The sequence below is a fragment of the Marmota marmota genome, unplaced genomic scaffold (genome assembly GCF_001458135.2).
Source record: "Marmota marmota marmota unplaced genomic scaffold, marMar, whole genome shotgun sequence".
NCBI lineage: Eukaryota > Metazoa > Chordata > Mammalia > Rodentia > Sciuridae > Marmota > Marmota marmota.
In genome coordinates, this window is record NW_025999977.1 from 28,895,156 (window position 1) to 28,920,542 (window position 25,387).

Consider the following 25,387-nt stretch of genomic DNA (forward strand, 5'->3'; position numbering starts at 1 on the left):
ACCCCTGGAGGCTTGCTATAATTCTAAGCTGCCTGCTTCTCAGGCTCTACCCTTCAGCCTTCTCCATGCATCCTGTAGACAGTCCTTAGGACCTGTCCATAAGTGCTCCATAATGCCTTTCACCAAAGGTATATCAGCCAAACAGTCCACGTTGTTTGGTATCCCAGTGATAAATCAGTGTCCTACCCATTATTGCCATCTACAAAAGATTTTGATCAATTTATACATGTTAACTTCTTGCGAATATATATCATTGTCTTCTTTATTTAAACAATAGTATTTTTCTCAGATGGATACATAGGAATAGAAAGAACAATATTGATCTGGAAGCATAAGCCAACACAATTCAAATCAAGTTATTTCTATGTTTTCCATAATATATTATATCGACTCATCTTAAAGGTATTAAAAATTCAACTCATTCATTTTAAAAGAGGGAACAGGGATTGCAAAAGTACATGAACAATGAATAAACCTCCAAGACTAAAATGAGTCCTCTTTTGAACATGAGACAATGGATAGAACAGAAACATAAATGAAGACTTAAATATTTTAATTAATTCAGTGATAGGTAATATAGATCACTCAGGACAAGGATAATATGGACAATGAAGAATGAGTCACAGAGGTAACAGAATTAGAATCATTAGACCTGAAATATAATTAAGTGAAATATTATCTGGGAGTTATAATTTATCACCAGTTTAATGTTACTCAGAAGTATGAAGAAGTAACCCTGTCACATTAAAACAAGCCTTGTGCCCCCTCCACTAGGGAGTTTATGTTTGGGTATAGTTGTATCTGTCTCAGTGTCTAAATTCTCAACAGTTCTCAGACTTTTGATCTCAATATAAGTTACTGTTTCTCACAAAATAAGTGCCTAAAATAAGAGATGGAATGAATGCAGTTTCACTTCTTAGTTCTTCTGTGATCATTTTGATTTGTTTCATTGTGGAAAGCCCTTGAAGGGCATAAGCAATATTGTTACATTAGAAAAATTAAGGTTTGAATTTTCTGTTTCTAAACTGTTTATACAAAGTACCATTTAAATGAGAAGCTTTTCTCTTGCATAATCTGATGAATTTTCCTTTTCAATGGGTATAAAATATGGTGCTCAAGAAATGAATTTTCTTAGCAACTTTTAGGTTGCTGCTTTTAGTTCAATTCTTAGTTCATGGAATATGATGCATCTTCTTCTGTGTGTACCTAATATACTCCTGTCTCCTTATCCAGAAAGTAGCAAATATTATTCTCTACCTTACACAAAAAGGAATTTGAAGCCTCTTGATACACATTATACCTTGGAGTTTCTACTTAAAGAACACTTATTTGTATCATGCTGTGCAATGATATTATAAGTATTAAGGTCTCCTATGGGCTTCCAGACATGAATGTTTTCATTGAATCTAAAATGAGACTCATGTGGTTTTGGAGAGTAAAGCAAATTCAGGAGGTAAAGCAGACTAGCTAGTAACTTCTGATTCTTCATAACTTTCGATCTGTAGTGTTTCTTAAAATACATAGTTTTAAAAAATGATCAGTAATAACTAGAAATTTTTAAAAAAACATCAGAATTAGAGTAAAATTTCAGAGGATGCTTAAATGGAATGAATAATAAATTAAAATTAAAAATTTTTAATCAACAGTTTTCATCACATGCATAGTAAAATTGCATTTGTTAGTTGTATTACTATAATATCCTAAGGTTTGTTATGCCTTTGCAATTTTAGCAGCTGTGTTTTTGTGGACATAATATTAGCCCATGAATTCAGCAGGAATTTCTGAAATCAACACAGTTACCTGTGCTATCTTCCATCAATGCAGGAAGCAGAGCCTAAGAAGCACATGTTAGCAAGGAAACAATCTGGATCTCTAGCTGTTAAAGTAACACTTAATTCCCCTGGTTAAAGAATTAGCTTCTAGTAAAAATGCCATGCCTTCTCCAAGCAATGAATGCTATATATCAGCTAATTACCACCACCATCCTTTAATAAATCCAGTGCTTGATAACACTCTATATGGTTGTAAGTGAATGATTACAAAATAGATATAGCATCCCTCTGTGTAAAACAGCATTTGTGTTCTGGATTAAGAAACGGCATATTTGTAATCTGGGGATGTAGCTCAGTGGAGGAGCACTTGTCTAGCATGCATGAAACCCTAGGTTCAATCCCCCACATCATGAAAAACAAACCAAAATCACCCCCCAAAACAACAACAGAAAAATATATTCATGAAAATTGATTATATATAAGTACTTAGCACTCCATCAGAATCAAAAGCTGTTTCACCAAAAAGGTGAGAATTGTTTTTATTTAAATAAACAAGGGTCACAGTGTACTGAATAATTTTCCCTGTGAGGTTAATATCTTCTGACAAATCACCAAGCAGCCTGTGTAATATAAAAGTCAGGAATTCTGGAATCAGACTGGTTCAAAATTTAGCTCCAGTGTTTACTTGGAAGGTGATATTTTCTCTGTCCAGTGCCCTCATCTAAAAAAGGATAATATATATATGAATGGTTTTTATAAAAAATAAGTCAGATAATATGTATTTTAAAAGTTATATCTACGCCTGGTACATGGTAGAAACTCAATTAATTTTGACCATTTTTAAGATAGCGATTTTAGCAGGGCAAGGTGGCACACACCTGTAATCCCAGTGATTTTGGAGGCTGAGGCAGGTGGACTATAAGTTTGAGGGCAGCCTTGGCAACTTAGCAAGACCCTGTCTCAAAGTGAAAATAATAAATAGGGTTGGGGATGTAGCTCAGTGGTAAAGTTCCTAATACCACCCTCTTCAAGAAAATATACTGATTTAAAAATATCCTAGGTGTTTCTATAAAAATAGTATACCCAATAAAAATATATTTAAAAGATAAGAAGAAAATTTTGAGTAATTTTACCAACTAGAAATTGTCACCTTTTACATTTTAGTATATACAGGTTTCATTTTGATCTTGCTTTTTTCTGGGGAGGTCTGTGTAAAAAGTCTTGAACATGTAAGTAAAGCTTTTTAAATTAAAATCTTACTAACTTTTTAAAATAAAATCTTGCTATCTGAATAATATTCCATGGTAATGAGTACAGTGAATTTAATAAATCTCTTAACATTGCTTTTTGTTTTGCTGTTGTTTTTCTATTTATTTGTATTCTATTTCTATTAATTTATAAATAATTAACGTCAAAAATGTTTGGGAAAGTAGAAAAATCTTGGTCCTTCTTTTAAGCTAAATCTTTAAATTGAAATGGATAGACCAACATGTACAGACATAATTTCACGAAGCTATTTTAGGAGAATCTGTATGAATGTACATGCCTAATTTCTGTGTGTAACTTTCTGATGAGAATGAATACTTGTTAGGAAACCTTACCATCGCTTATATGTGGAAACACATCCTTTAAAATTTTTCTGCTAGTATTTATTGTCTACTGAATGCAAAGTGTTATGCCAATCATTATTATAATATAAATCTGTTACTTTTGAAGTGTGTTTGGATTCCAATAAGAGCTATTATTATTCAAAACTCTTTAAAATGCTCTTTTGAAGATTTGTTCAGAGCCATAGATAATGCTTATTTTAAAAATTTTCATATGGCATTATCTTGCCTGATCATTCATTTCATTCAGAAGTCTTAAAGCCAAACAACTTTACTTTGATCCCTGAACCAAATTTGGTTGAAAAAAAAAGTATATTTTTCAAAATAATTTATCAAGATTGCATGTGTCACAAAGGGCACATTCCTGGTATTGAAAATCTTATTTTGAATCCCATTTACTATTTTTATGGGCAGGGATAATTTAGTTATATGTTCTTAAAATTCTATTTACTTTTCTGAAAAATGATGAAAATACTTCTTAAAGTGCCATGATGAGCATCATAAGGTAAGTGAAAACGCTTTGGTGATTAGTAAGTGGTATGCAGTGTGTTATCATTATTATCATACATTGACGATGATACATGAGTGAGTTCAAAGGGTGAACATGTATTACAATGCCATGTAGAATTACGATGATGACAATATTTTTTATACTAGGAAGCTCTCACATTGTTTTCTCATATCTGTATTTGCAAGTTAATATCTGCAAACTTTTCTTCCTTTCTGTGATACTCACATACATTAACTCTAGGTTGACTCTGTGGGCCTCTTGATAGTTCCTATGTAGAGTGTTTTTTAATACAAAACAAGTAAGATTACGTTCAGTGTGATTCCTAGTACTGAATGTTGGCTTAGACCTCTTTGGATCAATAACAGTTCAAATTGAAAGATTTTGCTGGTATTTTTCTAAATCAGGATAACTTAATATTCTGATGGCCTGAGTTTTTCATTATATCTTCTATCTCAAAGGAATACTATAAAAATATAACAAATCATCTCTAAGTTTTTTTAATTGGCATAAAGCTTTAGTGAGAAGAAGCATGTATTTTACTCCTTGCCCCATGCTTATAGAGAAGTTAAATTAGAAAGTTTTTATATATCAGGCATTCTCTGATATTTGCTTCCAGAGGTTGGCTCCTCTTTTTTCCTCTGTTCTTTCTTTCCTTTGCCTTCCCCTTTCCTCCTCCCACTCTAAGTTCATGGTTGCTTTAATTCACTGCACTATTTTTTTTTTTTTATATTTTTATTTTTTAGTTATCGGCGGACACAACATCTTTGTTTGTATGTGGTGCTGAGGATCGAACCCGGGCCGCACGCATGCCAGGCGAGCGCGCTACCGCTTGAGCCACATCCCCAGCCCTCACTGCACTATTTTTAAATTTTTTAATTATGTTGTTGTTATTATTATTATTATTTACCAGAGATTTAATCCAGGGGTGCTTAACCACTGGGCAACATCCCTGGTCCTTTATATGTTTTATTTTGAGACAGGGTCTGGCTAAGTTACTTAGAGTCTCTCTAAGTTGTTGAGGCTGTCTTTGCACTTGTGATCCTCCTGCCTCAGCCTTCCAAGACACTGGATTACAAGCATGCGCACCCAGCACACTATTTTTTAAGTAGTGCATGGAACTCCATTTCCAGGCGCATGGCAGTGGGCCATATGGAACAATACCATTAATAAACAGGCAGTTATGAAATTGAAAGCAAAGCAGAAGCAAAATGACCATATATTCATGACTACACCCTCACTACTTCTTCTGCCTTTTAGTTTGATAATAGTATATCCTTTAGCACTGGAATGCATAATTTCCACTATATTTTGAGCAAGATGACTTCTGTTATTAATTATTTCCCCAAACTTGAGCATCCTACTTCTCTTATTCTTTTCACTCTCTAGCTTCATGATGTCTGCAACTGTTTTCTCTTCAGCAGGCTTAAGTAGTAGATGGAATTTATGTGGTAAGAGTTTGGGTGACTATATATGCTCTCTTGATAAATGGAAGCACTGGTGTGATGTTTTGTGTGCATGTTTCTAAAGAACTGTGAATTCGGAAACCTTTGGGTTTCAAATTTACTTCTGGACAGCAGCTTTCTTTTGACAATTTTCAAGCATGAAATTTTTTCTGGACAAAGAGCCTAAAAATCCATTATCATTATTTTTCGACTATAAAGCAGGGCAGAAACTCTCCAAGTGTGTTTCTGAAGCCCAAATCTGCATATATTTTTTCCTGATTGAAAAAAATTTTAAATATACCCCTTTAGAAAAATATGATTGGTGGTCTTTGAGTCAACAAGTAGACTTTCAACTAAGTTCAAGAAATGTATCAATATGACCATTTCAGGAAAATCTTTTCCCTCTGATGAAAGTACCTTATATTCTTCTTCTTTTTAATTTTTTTTTTCTTTTGGTACTGTGGATTAAACCCAGGGGTGCTTAACCACTGAATCACATTCCCAGCCCTTATTTTTTGTTTTTACTTTGAGACAGGGTCTTACTAAATTGCTTAGGGCTTCACTAATTCCTGAGGCTGGCCTTGAATTTGCTATTCTTCTGCCTCAACTTTTGTAGTTGCTGGGATTACAGGTGTGCACCAACGCATCCAGCAATTACCTTGTATTCTCAACTCAGGGTCTCAAAGATATAAATGACTACAGAAAAAGCGTAATTTTACAGGCCTTTCTTAAATTGATGTATTCATGATAATATCAAAATGATGCCTAAATGTAAACATTAACTCTGATTTCAAGCATGTTTTGTAATGTTTTCTTTCATTCTTGGGTAGTTGTAGATTAATCATCAAGAAAATTTGTTCCTTTATGATTCTAAGACTCTGAATTATTTTCTATACTAATACCTTTTAATTTAATACTGCTGTTTAAAATTTGCTCCAATGTCAAATCTTTCAGCATAGCAGAATCAGTTGGTCATGTCCAAGAAATAGTTTGTATAGTAAAGCTTGATGAAGCTCATGAATTTTAAATGTCTAAATTGGAGCCACTCCAAAATATAGGCCTTGGGTAGTCGCTCACCCTTTTATGAGTGTGAAGGCCTGCTTCAGTGTTCAGTGGCTTGTTAAGTAGTAGCTATGTCATTATAGTTTTAGTTCCTTCAACTGGGCCACCTAACTTCTTACTCCATTTTTTTCCAAAGCCATCCTGTTTTACCCAGATTCAGGTAATTGGACTGTTTTATTGTGTTTCTTGTGTAAAAGGAGTGTCTTAAGTTCCATCATTCCTGTGGTTTCCGAAGAGAAAGGTAAAAAATAAAGCAGAGTCTCTCTCCACTTAGTGCTTCTAAATTGGTCCTTGTGGTATTAATCTGTGACGTGTGCCAATAAAGATATCCACAGTCTAAAAGAACATGTTGATAAATTGAGATAGGCTAAACTGGGCACCTGTACCTTTTTATGGAGAACAACACAGAATAAAAACTTTTGAGGAGATTGGATATGATATTGTTCAACTTCAAACAAACTTTTGGTAAAAATGAATTGAACCAGGTTTGATTCCTCAAACTTCATTAGGAACTGGGGCAGAGGAAGGAGATAAAGAGGAAGACTGAAGAAAATATGACCTGTTTCATGACCAAATATACAGTCTAGTGTAATAGAAAACTATTAAATAACATATCTGGGACTTTATTATCTTTGTAATATGTTACTTGGTTCTTGACATAATAGTGTCAAGAATGCCCACATTTGTAAGTGAATAAATGCAAACTGGTTAGCCATTATAATCATCAGTGAACGCTCATAACTCAGACAAGACTGAACACTAACCTGGCTCCCTGTGTACAGAGTCAGCCAGAAAAACAAAGCTAGACTCCTCTTGACCTCCTCCTTTGCCTAAAGGGGCCCTCCAAGAGTAGGCTAGGAAGGTCAGGTATTCCAAAGATATTCATTGAATGCATGCTAAGTGCCAAGAACTTGGGAGCATATTAAAAGAAGAGAGAAAAAGTCTTTGTTGAAAGAAACTGACTGTATAGGAAGAGTGATCCAAATTCTATGTGCTGAGAGCTATGGAGGCTCCAAGTATAGAGGAGTCGTATTTCCCCAGGATAGGGGACTTTTAAAGGTGGGAGGTGAAGGATTAAAAATTCATAAAATAAAAATAGAGAAATGGACACAGGTAAAAAAAAAAACTACCAACAAAGAAGAAACCATTGAAATTTGAAGAAATATATCACATTTAATTGAAAGACTAATGTCACAGGTAAGGAAACCGTCCATAGGAAAGCAGTGAGTGACTTATTAAGATCACACAGTTAAGAAGGGGCAGAACTGGGCTTAGAACTCACTTACACTAATCCTCAGTCCACTCTTTGCTGTCTTTACAAAATAACAAGACAATGGGGAAGAAATTGAGAGAATACAACACAGAGAGGACTGTCTTATTCCTGTTTTATGTGCATGCAGTCAGCATGTGACATAGATGTGGAGATGCATACTGTACCCTGTTTAAATCCCAGGCCATATATCATTCTACTGATGTCTCCCAGCTTCAGAGAAGGGTCCCACAAGATTCTTTGGCTTGAAACTAACAGGATGAGCTGATGATGGTTAAATTTTATGTTTGAGTGCAAATGTAGAAGCACCCCAGTTGTCCTCATGGCCGAGTCCTCAGCACCACACACATGGCTTGGGATGGCAGAGAGCTGTGGCTTTCCTGTAGCTTCACCAATGCTGATTTTATCAGCCAGTCTGGAATGACATTCCACTCCTCTCGCCCTCAGCTTACTAGCATCTGCACTCAGCCCTCACCACAGACCATGTGTCATCATCCTTTCCAAGTCTCATCTGCCATTAGTGAAAAGCTGTAGACATTTATAGCTCTATTTCTGTATCCAGTGATCTGTTAAATTTGCCTAGGGGACATTCTAGCATCTTAGAAAAATAACTGCATTCATGAAGAATTAGAAAGTCTAGGGAAGCCCACAGTTCCAATAATAGTGATATTTTCTGTTACTTTTACATTGCCTGTCAAAGGGGGAATGCTCTAGAGAAAGATCATATTTAGCATAATCTTTGTCTTACACATATGAGTTTTTAAGGAAAGTGGAATTTAACAACTAGAACTTCTGTGTGTGTGCATGTATATATTTGTGTTTGTTCATATTTTGTAAAGGTGACTGACAGTAGATGAATTAAACATGAACTGATTTTTTTTTTTCCATGAGTGGGAAACATCTAGAAACTCAGTGTTGTAGAAAGAGAATGGATGTGTGTATAGCATACGGAAATCCTGTGTATGCACATTATATAAAATGATTCTGTCAAGATTGTCAAGTCTATAAGGATTTGGAAAACAGACTTTTAAAACTCATGCTAATTATTTTCAAGGAATAAGGCAAATTTATGGAAATTAAAACTGGATTTCAAGTTGTTACTACAATCAGAATGACATAGCTGGAGTGTTTCATGGATTGACCACAGAAGGAAGAAAGGAAGAAAGGAAAGAAAGGCAGGAAGAAGGACAAGGAAGAAATAAAATAGTTATTAGCTCAAGTATAAAGACTGAATTTCATCAAAGTATTTGAAGAATGACCTCATTCTTCTTGTTCTAACTTTCCTAAAGAAAAAAAAAAAAAAACATGCCCAAACCAACCATAGACTTGACAGTGCAAGCAAATGTGAAAGGTGAACTTCCTTCTGCTTCTTGAGCCAGGGGCGGTGGTGCACACCAATAATCCCAGCAGCTCTGGAGGCTGAGGCAGAAAGATCAGGAGTTCAGAGCCAGTCTCAGTAACTTAGTGAGGCCCTGTCTCTAAATAAATAAAATATTTAAAAAAGGGCTGAGGGTGTGGCTCAGTGGTTAAATCCCCCTGGGAGTTAATTCCCAGTACCCCCCACCCCCAAAAAAGCTTCATTTTCTTGTAATTGGGAAGCAGATTAGGACATGGGATCTCCCAAGAATTCTAATTTGTTGAAGGTGCTGGGAAGAGGGCAGTTATTACATCATGAGTCATCCATGTATTTTGAAGACAATCTCTTAAAAATTACCATTTAAAAATATGGTAATATTCATACACATTTCCAAAGAAATCTATATTTAAGGCATTTCTTGGCTTTGATCCACATGTTTCCCATATTTATTTTAATTTTTCTTGCAGAAATTGCTGTCAGTAAGAGTAGACATAACAGCCTATCTTAACATAAGCCACTAATCCTGCTTGGGTATCTTTCTCACTCAGTAACAAGGAGATTCATTAGTGCTTTGAAATTTGGCATCCTGTCCAAGTATTGGGGTATCTCTGTTGGAAATTGGGAAGCACATTTTTATAGCATTTTTTCTCCTGTCTTCCTTATGAAAACTATTTAATTTACATCATTGACTCCAATTCTCTGTTGAAACAAGATGCATCTGTGGGGCTGGGGAGGACGAATATCATGGACCTGCTTAGTGGTTTAGTAAATTATAGAATTTCCATGGTATTATAAATCCACTCTTGGATATAAGTATTTGACAAACAGAGATAATTGCTGTTACCCCTAAGCTTTTATCAGCTTTGAAAAAAGGAAAAATGAGTCTTTGTCAATTGCGTGGATGTAGCTTGTCTGTAAAACAAAAAATCACTGTGACACCCCACTTTTCAGCATTCATTTGAACTGCAATGGGGCCTTTTTTGAACAGTCAGTTTAGCTGTTCAACAACTAGCTTTGTGGTTAATTATGCATTTCAAGCTAGGAAGTAATGTACTTGTGCCAGCTTGAAACTGCTGAGATGCTTTCGTTCTATTTTAGATCAAGAAAATGCAAGAAACGTCACCCTAAATCAGACCAATGGCCCTTACAGACCATATTCTCCCTTTTAATGAGCACAGGACTCGGAAGACCAGTGGGAAAACTCCGATTCATTAATTTCATTAAATATTTCTTGAATTTCTGTCCTTGCTCTGTACAAGCCCTTGGAATACTGAAGTTTACATATTTGATAGCTATTGCATAAAATCACATGTTTTAACATATTCTTTTCAGATCACCAAATAGACTGTAAAAAAGAAAAAGGAAAGAAAAAGAAAAAAAAAAAAGATGCAACCATTCATGAAGCCATTAGTAAAACCAATGAATTACAGAAGAAGTATGGAAGGGATTTTAGTGTTTGAAAATGAGAATGAATAAACGTTGTGCAAGATTTGACTCTACAAGCATACATAGCCAGACAAAAAAAGATTTGTTGTCAGATATGTGTACAGAGAAAGCTTTCTTCCACTAATGATTGACAAGTAAGAAAGCTGAAGAGAAGCAGGTTAAAATTCATAAATTTACATAGTCTAAGGTTAATATTCCCTATTAAGCATCAGTGAATCTGCAAATCTTGGATCATCTTCAACATATGAAAAGTTATATTTAAAAAAAAAATTAAATAATGAGTTACATTTTAAAGTAAATAAAATCGTAACATCTAATATTAGAAAACAACCGAAACTTTCTGCTTATTTCCTTCAGGACATGTATGGCTGGGGTTTACTTTAACTTTCATGCTGTATTTTCATATTCTTCCTTCAGAGACATTGCTATTATTATTTATTATTAGTGACACATTTGTTTTGGGTGCATGAGTGCTTTCTGTGAATAGGTTCTAGAATTTTTGAATCTCACACAGTGATTATTCTCTTACTAATCTGAAGCTGCCATGGGAAAAGAGGTGCTTCTGAAGAAGGGTCCAAAGGAGTTCCCTGGGGAGAAGGTGAAACACCACTGGGGACCAATGGGATCCTTGGCTTAGGTGATAGAAAAAATAATTTCAGAGGTATAAACAGAGGTTAGTTTTAATGGGATCCCCAATAAAATTTGGAGTGTAGGAGAGAAGCACACTGTCCCTCTCTTCCCATAGAGGACCAAACTCTCTTCCTTGAGACTGTCTCATTTCCCTTTTTTTTCCATCCCTTCAATAAACTCATGCCTGTTACTCTGAGATATATTGTCTGCAATCTGACTTGATCTCAAGAATCAGGGTTTGAAGAGTGGTGGTGGTGGGTATCTTTGCACTGCCTCAGTTTCCTGGAAGTCCCCAAGCCCTCTAACATTCCTTTGTCCTTCCATTATGTCTCCTTTCTACCTATTTCTCATTTCTTCTACCTCAAAGCTAATGTTGAATTTCAAGTCAACTGTGTATGAAAGAGGGAAAAGAGAGAGAGGAAATTATAAGAAAAGTTTCCAGATTGCTAAGAATACTGCTGAGAATATCTAAGGAGTCAGATGGTCAGTGACTTGACTGTTTCAGAATAAAATGACTTCTACTGAATTTAGTCCTGTAGGGAAAATGAGGGAAAAGATCTGAGCTATACTATTGTGGTGAATAATGTCTTTCTCAATATGGAAAACTGCTGTTAATGGACAAAGATATTGGCTCCTGTTGCCTGGGGGGGAATGGGAAAGTGGAATCTGGGCCTCTTGAAAGGACAGCCACTGGGAAAGCTCCCTGGGCAAGTGCATTTCCTTCTTGAGCAATCAAGAGTCGACTTTCTTTTTAGTGCTTGAATTTAATGGAAGAATTGTTGCTTTACAAAATCGTTTGTTTTTAAATAAAGGGAATTGGCATGCTACAGTGAATAATACCAAATTGCTTGGTGTTTTGAGTTTACTTTATTTTTAATGTTTCTATTCACTGAGGATTAACTCTAAAATATCATTTTAAATTTAAATTTAAGTTTCCAAATGATTTCACGTAGTGCTATTGATGTGGCTTATTCCTGAAACCTACGTCTTATACATTCGAGTGTCATTTATGGAAGTCACAAATGTCTAAGTAGGGGAAAAATTCATGGCTTTAATTTTGTTAACTGTGGCTCAGTTCTGGAGCAGTAAGTCACAAATGAAAATCAAATGGCACCCCATTGTGTCAGTAGCTAATAGCAAAACCTTTATCTCAGAGAAGCAATTTACCAAACTCAGAGTTAAAGGGACAATGCAAGTAAGGATGGTGTAGTGGGTAGCTGAGTGATAACTCCAGGGTGATACTTGGAAGCTTTCCCTTTCCTTTGCTATGGAGATAAAGAGAGTGGACAGGGCATGGCTGTATACACCTGTAATCCCAAAAGACTCAGGAGATGGAGAGAGGAAGATGGCAAGTTCAAGGCCAGCCTCAAATTTAGGGAGACCTCATCTCAAAACAAAACAAATGTTGGGTATATAGCTCAGTGGTTCAATTCCATATAGATAGATAGATAGATAACATGGAAGTCCTGTGAATGTGCTGAGGAGTGTTTCTTTAGCACTGATAACATGGCAGTCATAAATCTAGGGACACATGAATAATAATCTGGGTCATGACAAAAATCAGGAAATTTTATATTTTGTTTTGCACCAATATTTTAATCAATAAAAGCCTAGAACTGTACCCTTAAGATTGAAATTAAAATATATAGGATAAGCTCAACAAAGATTAAAAGATTCAAAAATTTTACTAATTTTAATGAGTAAAACAGCCTCACCCCCCCCCCCCAAAAAAAAAAAACATGGTATGTAGAATTCAGTTAGTAAAATCACACTGAGAAACACGCTCACCTGTCCAAACACAAAGAATGGACTAATTGACACAAGGTATAGCAAAAAGAGAGGTTTACTGATGATCTTGCAAGATTGATGTCTGGGTGAGCAGGCACACTCAGAGTGGTTACAACCAGTATTTTATCCTCTTGTGTGCAAATTTCTTCCCCATGTTCCTCATTGACTGAGTACTAAGGAGTGCACCATCTTCCCAAATGTCACCTAGGTTTTACTGTCTCCTATTGGGCTATTTAAAAAATATAAATATTTATCAAATAGTAAAATGAATTGGACATTACTATCCTATTGTGCACATATGATTACATGACTAATGTAATTCTACATCACGTACAACTAGAAGAAGGAGCAGTTATACATCATATGTATAATATGTCAAAATACATTCTACTATTATGTATAACTAATAAGAAAAAATAAAAATATAAATATAAATCTGTAGTTGTTACCACCTTCCTTTGATCTCTTATGGTGGGGAAGTCTTGGAGAGCCTTCTGACACATATACAGTCCTTACTTTTGTACCCAAGTTACTAATTTGTTAACAGAGAGATTTCTGTTTGATGGTCAGGCTGACTCTTTCCTCTACCTCCTGCTTGTCAAGGGGCTGTTCTGGTGCATGTCTTGGGATCTGCCACATCCCCAGGCTGCTGTGCTATTGTGTGTGTTAACTGCTTATAACTTCTTCTCTGCTTTTCCCTCTGCTTTTTTTTTAATGTCAGGTAATTTTACATTAAAGGCTAAATACTGTATTCTGAAAATAGATCATTGGACATTCTATTTCTCATAACAATAAATATAAATAGAATCTGCTTTGGCTTCAAGAAATTAAAAATTAACTTTTTATGAGAAAGCATGTATACATATATACAAACATATGTGTGTATATATAGATCAGATTCATAAAGTTTTTATTTCTGACTAACCCATTCATTCAAAATTAATTTACTTACTATACAAGGAACTTTACTAGGCATTAAGAATTCAAAGCACTATTTAGTGTGGGACAAGAAGTGTATATAAATATTGATAATCCAAATCATGATAAGAAATATAAGAAACATCATAGGAGAAAAACAGATAATGTGGAGACTGAGACTTTGAAAGACATGGGTACCAACTAACAGTCCAGGTTGGAGGGAGGAGTTCAGGTGGCAGAAAGCATGAACAAAGCAGAGCAGCAGGAGACCTTGCAGCCTGTTTGAAGAGTAGGACTGGAGAATTGTTGACGAGTTTGCCTGAATTGTGGGGTTCTGAAAGTAAGTGGCATTTGGGAGATAACACTGGGAACTGCAGACATGTCACAGAGAAGTTGCTCAGATATAGCTAAAATATTAGCCCCATAAAAGAAGACTTTCAATTGGGTATATCTTTCTTTTCTGGGTGACAGTTTTTTTTCAACTGGAAAATAATGATAACTATGCCCATCTCTCAGGTCACAATTAAGTTCCAATATGATGGTGCCTGTATTCTGTACACTGTCAAACACCATGCAAGTACAAGACAGAGATGGCTTCCTCAATGAGCAATCAGTAGGACTCCATCTGGCTCCCTATCTCTCCTCTCTCCCTTGTCCTTCAAATGTGGCTTTTCCCATTGCGTCTAATGCTCCCTGCCCATTTCCTGCCTTTCCCTATCACAAAGCGAATTGGCACTCTGGACAGTGCCCCCTATGCCAGTTGGCAAAGTCCTCAGAAGGCAGATGCTCCATTTCTGACATCACCGCAATCTCTCCCAGTTTCCTGAGAAGCACCCCACCTTCCCATGGCTTCCCTCTTCCCCTTCATTCTCTCTCTGGCATAGGCAGCTCAGTCATGCTGAGTTTGCCAGCAGGGGCACCCTCTCCCTTCCTCCCCCTCTGCCTGCTTGTCCTCCTCTTTCCTTTCCATCTCACCTGTGAAAGTTTTACAAAGAACTTTTCCTCAGGTCAAGGGAAAACAAAAAAGTTGGAAAAGAAAAAATCGAGAGGATGTGTGTTTTCCTTTGAGGTGAACTTGCTGAGATGTTTTGACTGGAACAACTTCCCCTTGTGATTTTGCAGCCCCATCTGACTCCTTCTCTTCCTTGTTCCTGGATAAATCTTCCCATCAGTTTTCCACCCTCATCTTTTAGTTCCAGGATAGCCTTCAGCCTCTGACAGCATTCTTCTTAAACCTGAAGTTCCTATTTGTTAAATGGAATTCATTGTAAGACTAATGATAGAGTTAATTGGTGAAGGAATTTAGGAAAAAAAATGGTGGTTTTCATTATGTCAGAGTTGTGGCAATTTCAAACAGCTTTACAGTTCTTCATCAGTAATTTTTTTTCCCCCCAAATATCCTAGGTTAAAAGAGAAAGAGAAACGGGGCTGGGGGGAGATGTGTGGGAGGGGCTATTTATTTAATATTAGTATTTCCCACAGCATACCATTTTTGAAAACATAACAATTTAAGGCCCCCAGGGAGCATTTAGATGATTTTTCATCTGGTGAGAGTCAGAGTAAAAATTGGTCTTTTTATTTTTTGGATCCAGACCCCTAGAGACTGGACCATACTGGACCTGCATAAAATTCCTCAGCTAATTTCTCTTCCAAGGGTTCTGCAGAAATCATGCTTATCATGCCCTAACTTGGGGCATGGTCCCAGGGGCTACCACCTACGTGGCTTCTTTCTGCTACTTATCCTAGGGTGAGGTCCATGATGAAGGGGAAGGGAGGACGGACCTCACAGAATAGTGTCAGAAAATCTCACATTTTTTTTTTTTCCGGAAAGCATCTTGTTAGTTATAGGTTGCCTTCTAAGCTGCTTGTTGGAAAGCTATTAGCAAATCTTTCAGCATTTCTGCAGTTCTGGTCTAACCTGATCCAAGGGAATGAAGTGATCCCTCAGCTGCCTTACCTATTCTTTCTTTCTTTATGGGCATGGGAATGTTTGCAGATATAATTGGACTTTTAAAATATCGACTGATCCTTTAATCCTGGATAAGGAATCTGATGGATGGCCTCTCATTTGAGCTTTGTGTTGTTGATACCTACTCATTCCTCATTTTATTTTTAAAAGTCAGTTTTCAAAGTCTTTTGCCAAATACTTGTTATAGCCCCTTAGTGGACAGCAATGGTTCTTTCTTTGAAGCATGTGGATATGGGGTGTGGCAACAATTTGTTGCTTTTTTTTTTGTTCTAAGTATTGGGCATAGAATCCAGAGATGTTCTTTCATTGAGTACATCCCCAGCCCTTATTTATTATTTATTTATTTTAATTTTTACACAGGGCTCACTAAGTTGCCAAGGGATCCTTTGGTCTCAGCTTCTTGAGTTGCTGGAATTATAGGCATGTGCCACAGAACCCAGCTCATATTGATCTGTTTCTTGATTAGCTGCATTGGTATGCTTGCAAACATCAGAATTGGTTGCATTTTCCTAGGCTGAGGAAAGTGTGTTATGGGTTGATCAAGGTAGTGTGGCAGCAGTAGAAAAACAACCACAAGCATCATCCTAGTATAGTTTAGATTAAGAGTTTTCAAAACAGGCTAAATATTTATCAGTATGGAAATGGTTATTGAAATTACAAGGTCATGCTATATAGCCTTTTAAGAAAATGTTCTAAATGAAGTATTGTTGACAGAAAGATTAAAAAGGAATTCTTTTAAATGTTGTGTTTTCGATGATTGAATTTTCGTAAAAACAGAATGAATATGCACATAAAAGCATTTGGGAATTGTATAGTTGTAAACCCTTAACCAAGATTCCAATAGTAACTAAGGACAAGATAGCAATATGACAGGGAAAAACATCTAGATGAGGTGTTATTTGTTGGTAACATGGCTCAAAAGGCCACTCTGCTAATGCTAATGAACTTCAACATGGAAAGCCAGCCATGTTGAAGGCCAGATCATCAGAGGAATTGAAGAAGTAGATGAAGACCAGGGGGAGGCATGGGAGACACATTTTGCTTCTAAAGGTTATGGGTGAAGCTAGATTATTTTTTTCAATGATTGCCAAAAAAAAAAGAAAGAAAGAAAAAGCTATTTGCCACGCTGGCACTGGTGTCAGATGAACAGAGGGTCTCTCCATTCTGTTATTTCCCTGGCAGTTGAAACATCCTCTGGCTCAGCTGTTTAATGTGTAAATTTAGTGCCCCATGGGACATTCTCCATAAGGCAGCAGCTACCCAAGTATAATAAATTCAGTGTCACGTCTGGATTCAGAGCACTCTGTGTCCCACTTTAAAAGTGCTCTGGGTCATGGAGGCAGTCCTAGGAATTTCTATAAACACTGGTGATTCCCAGAGGAGAAAGATAAATTTTCTTTTGACTCTTGATCTCTATTTGTATTGATTTACAGAGTGGTCCTTCTGGTGAGAATACTTTCCATTTCTGAACACCCTGTTCCATTTTTCTAAGGCTGGGGTCTGAGCATTGTCATGTTTATGAAGTTATATGTAAGTGGATATGATGCACAGCCAGTGTTGAAAAAACTGATATAGAATGGTCAGGTTTAGCAAGTGTACCCAGGTACATAACAATGATAGGAAGAGAATCTGCAAGAGCATAGATGGTGCTCATGCCCATGATTGTTGTGTTGCTTTTTGCACTGATTTTCCCAACAATGAAAGATGTGCAGATAGTTCTTTCTTCTAGTCCTAATTGTGATCAATGGAAACCTTGGTTGAGATGGGTTATGACAGTAGAATAAGACAGGTCAATATATCCTTACTGGAACTACTCTGAATTTTATTATATATAATACTTATTTTGATCAACTGAGAAAAACTGATGTGAAGGTCATCAGCTCATCTAGCAATGGGCACTTTTGCTCATTATACATATATACCAGTAGCACTGAACCGTGGAGTATGATTCAGAAAGAGAGGAACCAAAAGGGTGGAGTCATACACATTCTTGGATATCTACTAAATGCCAGGAATTTCTGTAAGCACTATAAATCTGTTCTTATTTAATCCATAAAACAATACTTCACTTTTCTTCTCTTTAGCACTATGTATCTATTCATATTCAATCCATAAAATAATACTTTACTTTTCTTCTCTTTAATGGATTCACTGATCCACACCTTCATTGAGTACAAAAATATTCTCATCACTATTTTCCAGGTAAAGAAGCAACATTCAAACATTACTTTTCCAGGGGTACAGAAATTTCAGATTTGAACCCTGGTCTTTATGCAGACTAAGAAAGCACACTTTTCTCAACACAGCCTGAGCAGAGAGCCCTTGTAGTCAACCTAGAAGACTGACCCAGAGAGTCAGGTCATCATCCCTGGAATAGTTGTCATCAACAAAGCAATCTGTCACTTCTCCTTTCACTTGTTTATTTCTCTTCTTGTGTGTTATTTAGTTAATAGAGATTATGGTTGGTAAAAGGATACTACTTATCAGAGACAGTAGCTCATTTACACCAGCAATCTTTTTATTAATGAAAGATAAAATTTTCTAGAAAAATTTAATGAGTTAATAAGGTAGTTTTCATCATATATATATATATTTTTTCTCATTTTCAATTAGTTTTTCTAAGCTAGGTAGATAATTGAAAAGATGTTATACCTTTGCTTCACACTCTGTTGTTTTCAAGTTGCTATTACCATCCTCTAATGATATTAAAGTTGCATTGGACTTCAAGTCTAGATTGGCTGTATTATTCTTGATAACAGCGTTGCAGGCTGGGGTATGAATGCTTTGCAGATCCCCTACACATGCATCAAATGTTAGAGATTCCTGGTTGAATATTTGAACACCTGACTTCTTGCAGGTAAAGTGATTGCACTCTGTACACTATAGGTTTAAAGGGGAAGAATGATGGTGCTTAGTGCAATTGGATGCATTATTTGCTGCCAGTTACATATTTCTCACATTTTCCTTTAGAGACCCATTGATTTAAAACACTTTATTCAGTGTTTTTGTTATTCTAACAGAGATGCATTCTTTTTAGGGTGTTTTCAGCAAAACATACAAGGTTTCAGGAAGCATTATCTTTCTTCCCTTTAACCCCGTGCCCATTTTCATGAAGTTGAGAGGAAATGCATAGCCAAGTCTTTGTTCTTAGTAGAAAATAATAGGAAATATGCCGAATTTATATAACAATATTATTGGGCACTTAGAAGGGTGTATTTAAAAAGCAGCCAGTTTGTGTTCATTCTCTGCAATGCAGTTGGTAAGAATCTATTCTCACACAGAGCAAATCTTTCTTGCATTAAAGTTCCCACGTAAGCTGTGATATAATTCCCTAAAGCCTTTGGATGAGGAACAGTTTTAATTGCATATTCCTAATCTTTCCTTTCCCCTGTCTTAAATTTGAGTTTTCAACATTCTGGTAATAAGCAGACATTTCTGAAAATTGAAATTCCACTTTTGCTTTTTCCCTTCCATGACTTTCTCTCATGTCACACTGGGAGCCTAGACTCAACTTCTGTGCTTTGTTCCTCTGATTCAAATGCTTTTACTCAAGTAAGTAGGTGGCATTTTGTGTTCAGGGCTGGACTCCACCGGCAGGGCCACCAGTGGACTTGACCTGAGCCATTGGGAAATATCCACCCTTCCAGTTTGGAGTGTCAGTTATTAAAAAGTCAGGGGAGCACAGACCATTGTCGTAAGATGGGCCTGCACACAGTTCTAGACAGGTGTGTTTATTGGCAATATGTGATCTGAATAGAAGGGCTGGGTCAGATTTGATCTAATTTACTTAATAGAAGGAAGAATTTAGACAGGGGACTCAAGCACGACTTTATGAATCACAATTGTTTATTTTGATTTCTTCAAAAAGATTTTCCTATTTTTTTCTAGTAGATGTCCCAATGTGCTTTTTACTTGTTGGTTGGTAGGGTAAGTTAAGAAGATAAGGTAAATTTTGTATTGAAGAGGATCATCTAGTTAGTTCCTGTTTTCCAGATATCAGCAGTCTTTCAAAACTGTATACACTAGGAGCCTTAGTTTGTGTAGGTAGATACGGTCTTCTTCCAGAGAGTTTGAGGCCTCACTTTCTACTGGGACACCTTGTGGAAAAGAAGAAAGATCTTACCACATTCACTTCAGAATCTCTGACATCAGTGTCCCATTTCCTTTCTGGGACTGGGGTAGAGTTCCTGGCATAAAAGATACAAACAATTGACTTCTGGGAGTTTTTGCATAAGTGACAATTTCTGTGGCCTTCAACTTCCGTAAGCTAGCATAATGAGTAGATTAATATGTTCCTTCTTGGCAGGAATGGAAACTAATTTTTTAAAAGAAGGAGGAAAATAACATATTGTGCTAAATCCGTGGTTACCATGGAAACCGGCATTCTATACATACTAGAAAAAGACACCAAAAATGCAGTCACAGATCTCCAACAAGGAAGACAGGAGCAAAGCACACAAACTTCTTTTCCCTCAAAAATCAACAAATATGCAGTAGGCATTCAATGTATGCTCTCTATAATCTTATCCAAGAGTGTAGCAGAAACTCAATAAAATGAACTGTCATTTGCTTTATTAAAATTCTGTTTCAGAAAAAATCATGAAGAACACTAAAAAGAATATACACCATATTTTAAATAAAACAAATTTCACTGCCATGATGAATCTGCGTTAGAGAAGGCAGATACATTACCAGTTTAGTGGGCAGAAACACCCAAACTGGAACAAATAGCTCTCTTTAGAATGGCTGTACACCCGCCCCCACTCTGTACCCTACAAGGGAGACAATTTGCATAATATGTTGCAACTGCATTGACATCCTGTCCTTCCTTACTATTTACCATAGGGTTTCACAACTAAGTTTCTGAAATGTTGATATTTTACCCAGATAACTGATGTGGGGGCTATTCTGTGCATTGTAGGATGCTGAGCTACACTCCTGGGAATCCCTCAAACTGTGACAACCAAGAATGTGTTCACACTTTGCCACATGTCACCTACCGGGTAGATCACTACTGGTTTAGAATAACCTAGTCATGTTCTCAGGGATTCTGGTGAGATAACCTGCAATAACCCGTTGCCTGCACAGTGGTAATATGCATAAATATGAAAGCCAAATTTCTAAATTATTTTAGTTGATTTAAGTGGTTTGGGTTTTGATTATCACTGATTTAGCCAATTTGGGTTTCATTTGTTCTTTTGTGACAAATCCCATACATAAATAAAATCATTTTTCTTTTCAGCTGTAGTATCTAATTGTTATAAGCTGAATTTTAACAACGAACACAAGGGGTAACATTCCAGATCTTCATTTCTTTATCTTATGTAGGTATCTCCCTAATTAGTTTTGCTAGGAGCATCTTTACATGGGTTCATATGGAATTGGAAAGAATTTAGGGAAATTAAATAGCATACCCAAAATTAAGGCTTCTTAATGGAAATAAGAATGTAATAATCTTTTACTGTAAATGACTCTACAGATTGTTGTAATGGACTGAAAAAATACTGAGCTAAAGAGGGCAGGTAGACATTGGGAACATAGCAGTCCTTCCCTGTTCCTATAAATCAACCTACAAATTGTATTTGTGAGATTTTTTTTTGTTATATTATGATGCCAGATAATGACCATAAGCAAATATTGCTGGGTATCTTAATGCACATGCTCTGAGAAATACTCCAAATCATGACAGGACATTTAGATGGTTGTTGCTATTTTTTCCAAACTAAAAAATATGGAGCTGTGAGGTTGGATGTTTGTCCTAAACATTATACTTTCTGAATTTACAGAAATAATAGAGATGCCATTAACTTTTATGTTTTGGATTTTATTATGACTTTGTTCTCTAACATTTTACAACTCTGCTAAAAAGAATTATCAAATGTTTAAAAATATTAGCATATATATCTGGGATAAAGATGAAAGACTGATAAAATTCAGTCAGTATTAACATTGATAATACATTTCTCAGGCATCTGTTTTGTCTACTGACTTGTGCCATCAAAATAGTTTGCATTTTACTTGTGTGTTGTAACCTATGAAGTTCTCACAGGGCATAAACAATAAGTATTTAAATCCATGCAAGGGAAAAATAAGTGAACCCAGTCAAAAGCAATTTAATACATATCACTTTACTGTAGACATTAATGCCCAAAGCCCTCCTTTATTCTACAATTCCTAACCATGATGACGCCCTTGTCCTTCTTTTCATTTTCTTATCTTTTCCTTAAATACTATGATCATCAGCTTTCATTACTAATAAATAAGAGGCTATGTGAAAAAGGGAAAAGTTGTATCTTACAAAATCTTGGATATGGATATTTCAAAGACATTTTTAGCAAAAGCACAAAAGCAAATTTGGTAGGTCTTTAGAAGCTAGAATGTGTTAAGACAATTGATGCCACCTTTATACACCCATGATTCCACATGGCATTACTAAGATTCATAGGGTGATTTCATTTTGCTCATGCTTATCAGTAAATGAGCCTGAACACTCATGTGCCCTAACTCATCAGAGCATTTCTTGTCCTTTCTTGGAAATCTTTAGTCAGGGAGGAGGTTCCTAGATGTCTTGTTCTCTGTTCAGTAATGTCCAGTTGTACGGGGTAGATAAAATGACCTCTTGAGCTCTCTTCCCTGAAATTCTATGATAAAAGCTATGATTAAAAAGAACTTTAGGTATATGGATTTGTTTCTTTGAAGAAGATAACTAGCATTTTGCTGTCTCTGCTTGGGGACTGAGAAGACATGATGCTGCACTTGATCGTGGAGAACTTTGGTTTATTTCTGTGTGCACTTTCCAGGAGTCAGGGCATTTAGTCAATGACATAGATAGAAATGGAGGCTGGAGGTATGAGATTGAGGGTGCTTCCCCCTGAAGTGGAGCTCTGGCTCTTGATCACTGTGTGATGTGGATAAACATTTTCGTCTACTTACTTCACTTTGTCATCTCCCAAATGAAGGTGTTTGATTTCAGTCCTCCTTAAACTTCCTCTAGTGTTCTGTAATTCAAGAGTCTAGGGTGAAGAGTTCTACAGTGTGGGGGCTGGATGATTGCTCAGGGATCTCCCAGTCCCAGAAAAATTTGAAGGAAATACTCTAGGAAAGAAAGAACATGAAACATAATGCTCTTATAGATCATTTGGGATGACAGGAGAAGATTTTATGGTAAGTGTCAAATTCCTTATGGCTGTATGACTACCCCACATTGAATAGAAGGAGAGAAATTGGGCTGTAAGCTCCTTGTTTACCATTAGCCATAACAATTGGATTTTCTAAAAAGAGAAGACTGTAGCTTCCAGGAAGTATTTCTAGTCCCATGCTCTGCAGTTCTCAAAAGGATATATATTCCTATGTATTCAACAGTGACACACCAGCTTCACCTTGCCTTGCTAAATATTAAACAAACTGATTTTCTTCAAAGTAGGCTTTTCACCCAAATTGGGTTTATCTATACACATACATAGGTGAAATATAGGTATGTGAAAATATCTATTATATGCATATGAAATAGAATGCTTACTAGGAAGGATTAGTAGAAGGGCCCTTTTTGAAAACAATATTTTCCTACTTGGAAAAATGAAAAGGAAATAAAAGTAGCTTCCATAAAACAATCTGTCTTATCAATAATCTTTCCAGAAACAGCAACACAGCATGCTAGACTTGCCTCAAGATAAATCTACAAAGTGCCATTTGGGAGCTCTAGGATTTATAGTTTGCCCTTTCAGAAAATTTTCCACCTGAGAATAGAAATGGCAGGATAAGACAAGAAAATCTGTCAAAGGGTTACACATCTTTCAAGAAAATTTCCCCTCATTTCCTTAAGAAGCTAGTAAAATGGGCACTGAGCTCTGATGCTAAAATTCTACTAGAATGAATGTTGTGTGTCAGACTGTTCAAAAAATTGGTAGAAACTAAGGCGGTCATGCTTATGTGCAAATGGTAGCCCTCAGCAGCAGGATCTATTTCTGGGATAATGTGGTGGTTCTCCAATTTGAGCAGGTATTAAATTACATTGAAGTTTGTCAAAACATGGATTGCTGATCCTCATCTCCAGAATTAATGATTTAATAGGCATGGGAAGTGTCTAAGAGTTGGTGTTCTAACAAATTCTCAAGTTATTCCTGATATTGCTGCTCCAGGGGTCACACTTGAATAACCACTTGTATCACAATTATGCTCCAGTAACTATTTAGAATAATTAGCATGTGAAAAATTGCCACTGATTCTGGAGCTGAGGTGAATCAGCCCCATTTAATATAATACCTTTCATACAATTGAAAAGTTACAAAAGAATAAAAAATGATGAATAGTCATATGATTCTAAGTTGAGTGATAGTTGAACAGAATCTTCCTTTTGGGGAATGTCAATGAAAAGGACAGGAAAAAAGAGCTCAGTCTATCACCTAAACAGCATCTGAAAATATTAAACTTTCTATGCATGTTCTTGATTTCCTGCTGCAAATAGGCTATGTAGTCCAGTTTTTCTTCATGGCTGAGCAATATTTCATTGTGTATATATACCACATTTTCATTATCAATTCATCTATTTAAGGGCACCTAGGTTGGCTTCATAGCTTGGCTTGAAGGCATCAAAAATTTTTTAAAGCAATATGACCTAACTAAATTGAATCAGGACATACAACATTTAAACAGATCAATTTCAAACAATGAAATTGAAGATATCATCAGAAGCCTACCAACAAAGAAAAGCCCAGGACCAGAGATTCTCAGCTGAGTTCTACCAGCCCCTCAAAGAAGAACTTAAACCAATACTCCTTAAATTATTGCATGAAATAGAAAAGGAGGGAACCCTTCCAAACTCATTCTATGAAGCTAGTATTACCCTGATATAAAACCAGACACATCAAGGAAAAAAACTTTCAGACCAATATTTCTGATGCACATAGATGCTAAAATTCTTAATAAAATACTGGCAAATCATGTATAAAACCATATTAAAAAGGTAGTGCACCGTGATCAAGTGAGGTTCATTTTAGGGATGCAAGTTTGGTTCAACATACAGAAATCAATAAACTTAATTCATTGCTCCAATAGACTTAAAGACAAGAATCACATTATTATCTTAATAGATGCAGAAAAAGCATCTGGCAAAATTCAGCATCCATTTATACTCAAAACACTAGAAAACCTGGGGATAGTAGGAACATGCCTCTGTAAAAGTTATACATGCTAAACCCAAGGCCAACATTCTAAATGAAGAAAAATTTCAAGCATTCCCTTTAAAAACTGGAGAAAGATTTTTCATATTTAGACTCTCCTCTGATCCCTCACACCTAGGAATGAGACCCTGACTCTGACATAGTAGTTAGGAAAGGAGGAACACTGGGGGAATGTACTGCTTCTCAGTTGCATGGCATGGACCATAAGTCAATACTGGTGGGAAATAAAAATTGTCTAAGTGGTAGACTTGGAATTTTTGGCAATTGACAGAAGGATTTTTATAACCACAGTATTAATCATGCTAAAACCCACCTTTAACCATGAATACATTTAAGTATCTTTTGTGTCTATCAGGTCAAGGAAAACCCTAGAAACTTGAATTATTAGATCATAAACAGGAAATATTGAGAACTGATGGTTTTAAGTTGGCACCAA

At 36.1% G+C, this 25,387-nt stretch overlaps 1 protein-coding gene and 1 long non-coding RNA gene across 18 annotated transcripts in view; both read left to right on the top strand.

The window, feature by feature from the left end:
* The window catches only part of Slc8a1 (solute carrier family 8 member A1), a 363,798-nt gene that overhangs the window by 96,523 nt on the left and 241,888 nt on the right, over positions 1-25,387 (top strand). The window lies entirely within an intron of this gene.
* The window catches only part of LOC125617198, a 30,910-nt gene continuing 16,669 nt past the window's right edge, over positions 11,147-25,387 (top strand). Inside the window, exon 1 of the long non-coding RNA XR_007348106.1 lies at positions 11,147-18,099. This is a non-coding gene — a long non-coding RNA (uncharacterized LOC125617198). The remainder of the gene's footprint in view (positions 18,100-25,387) is intronic.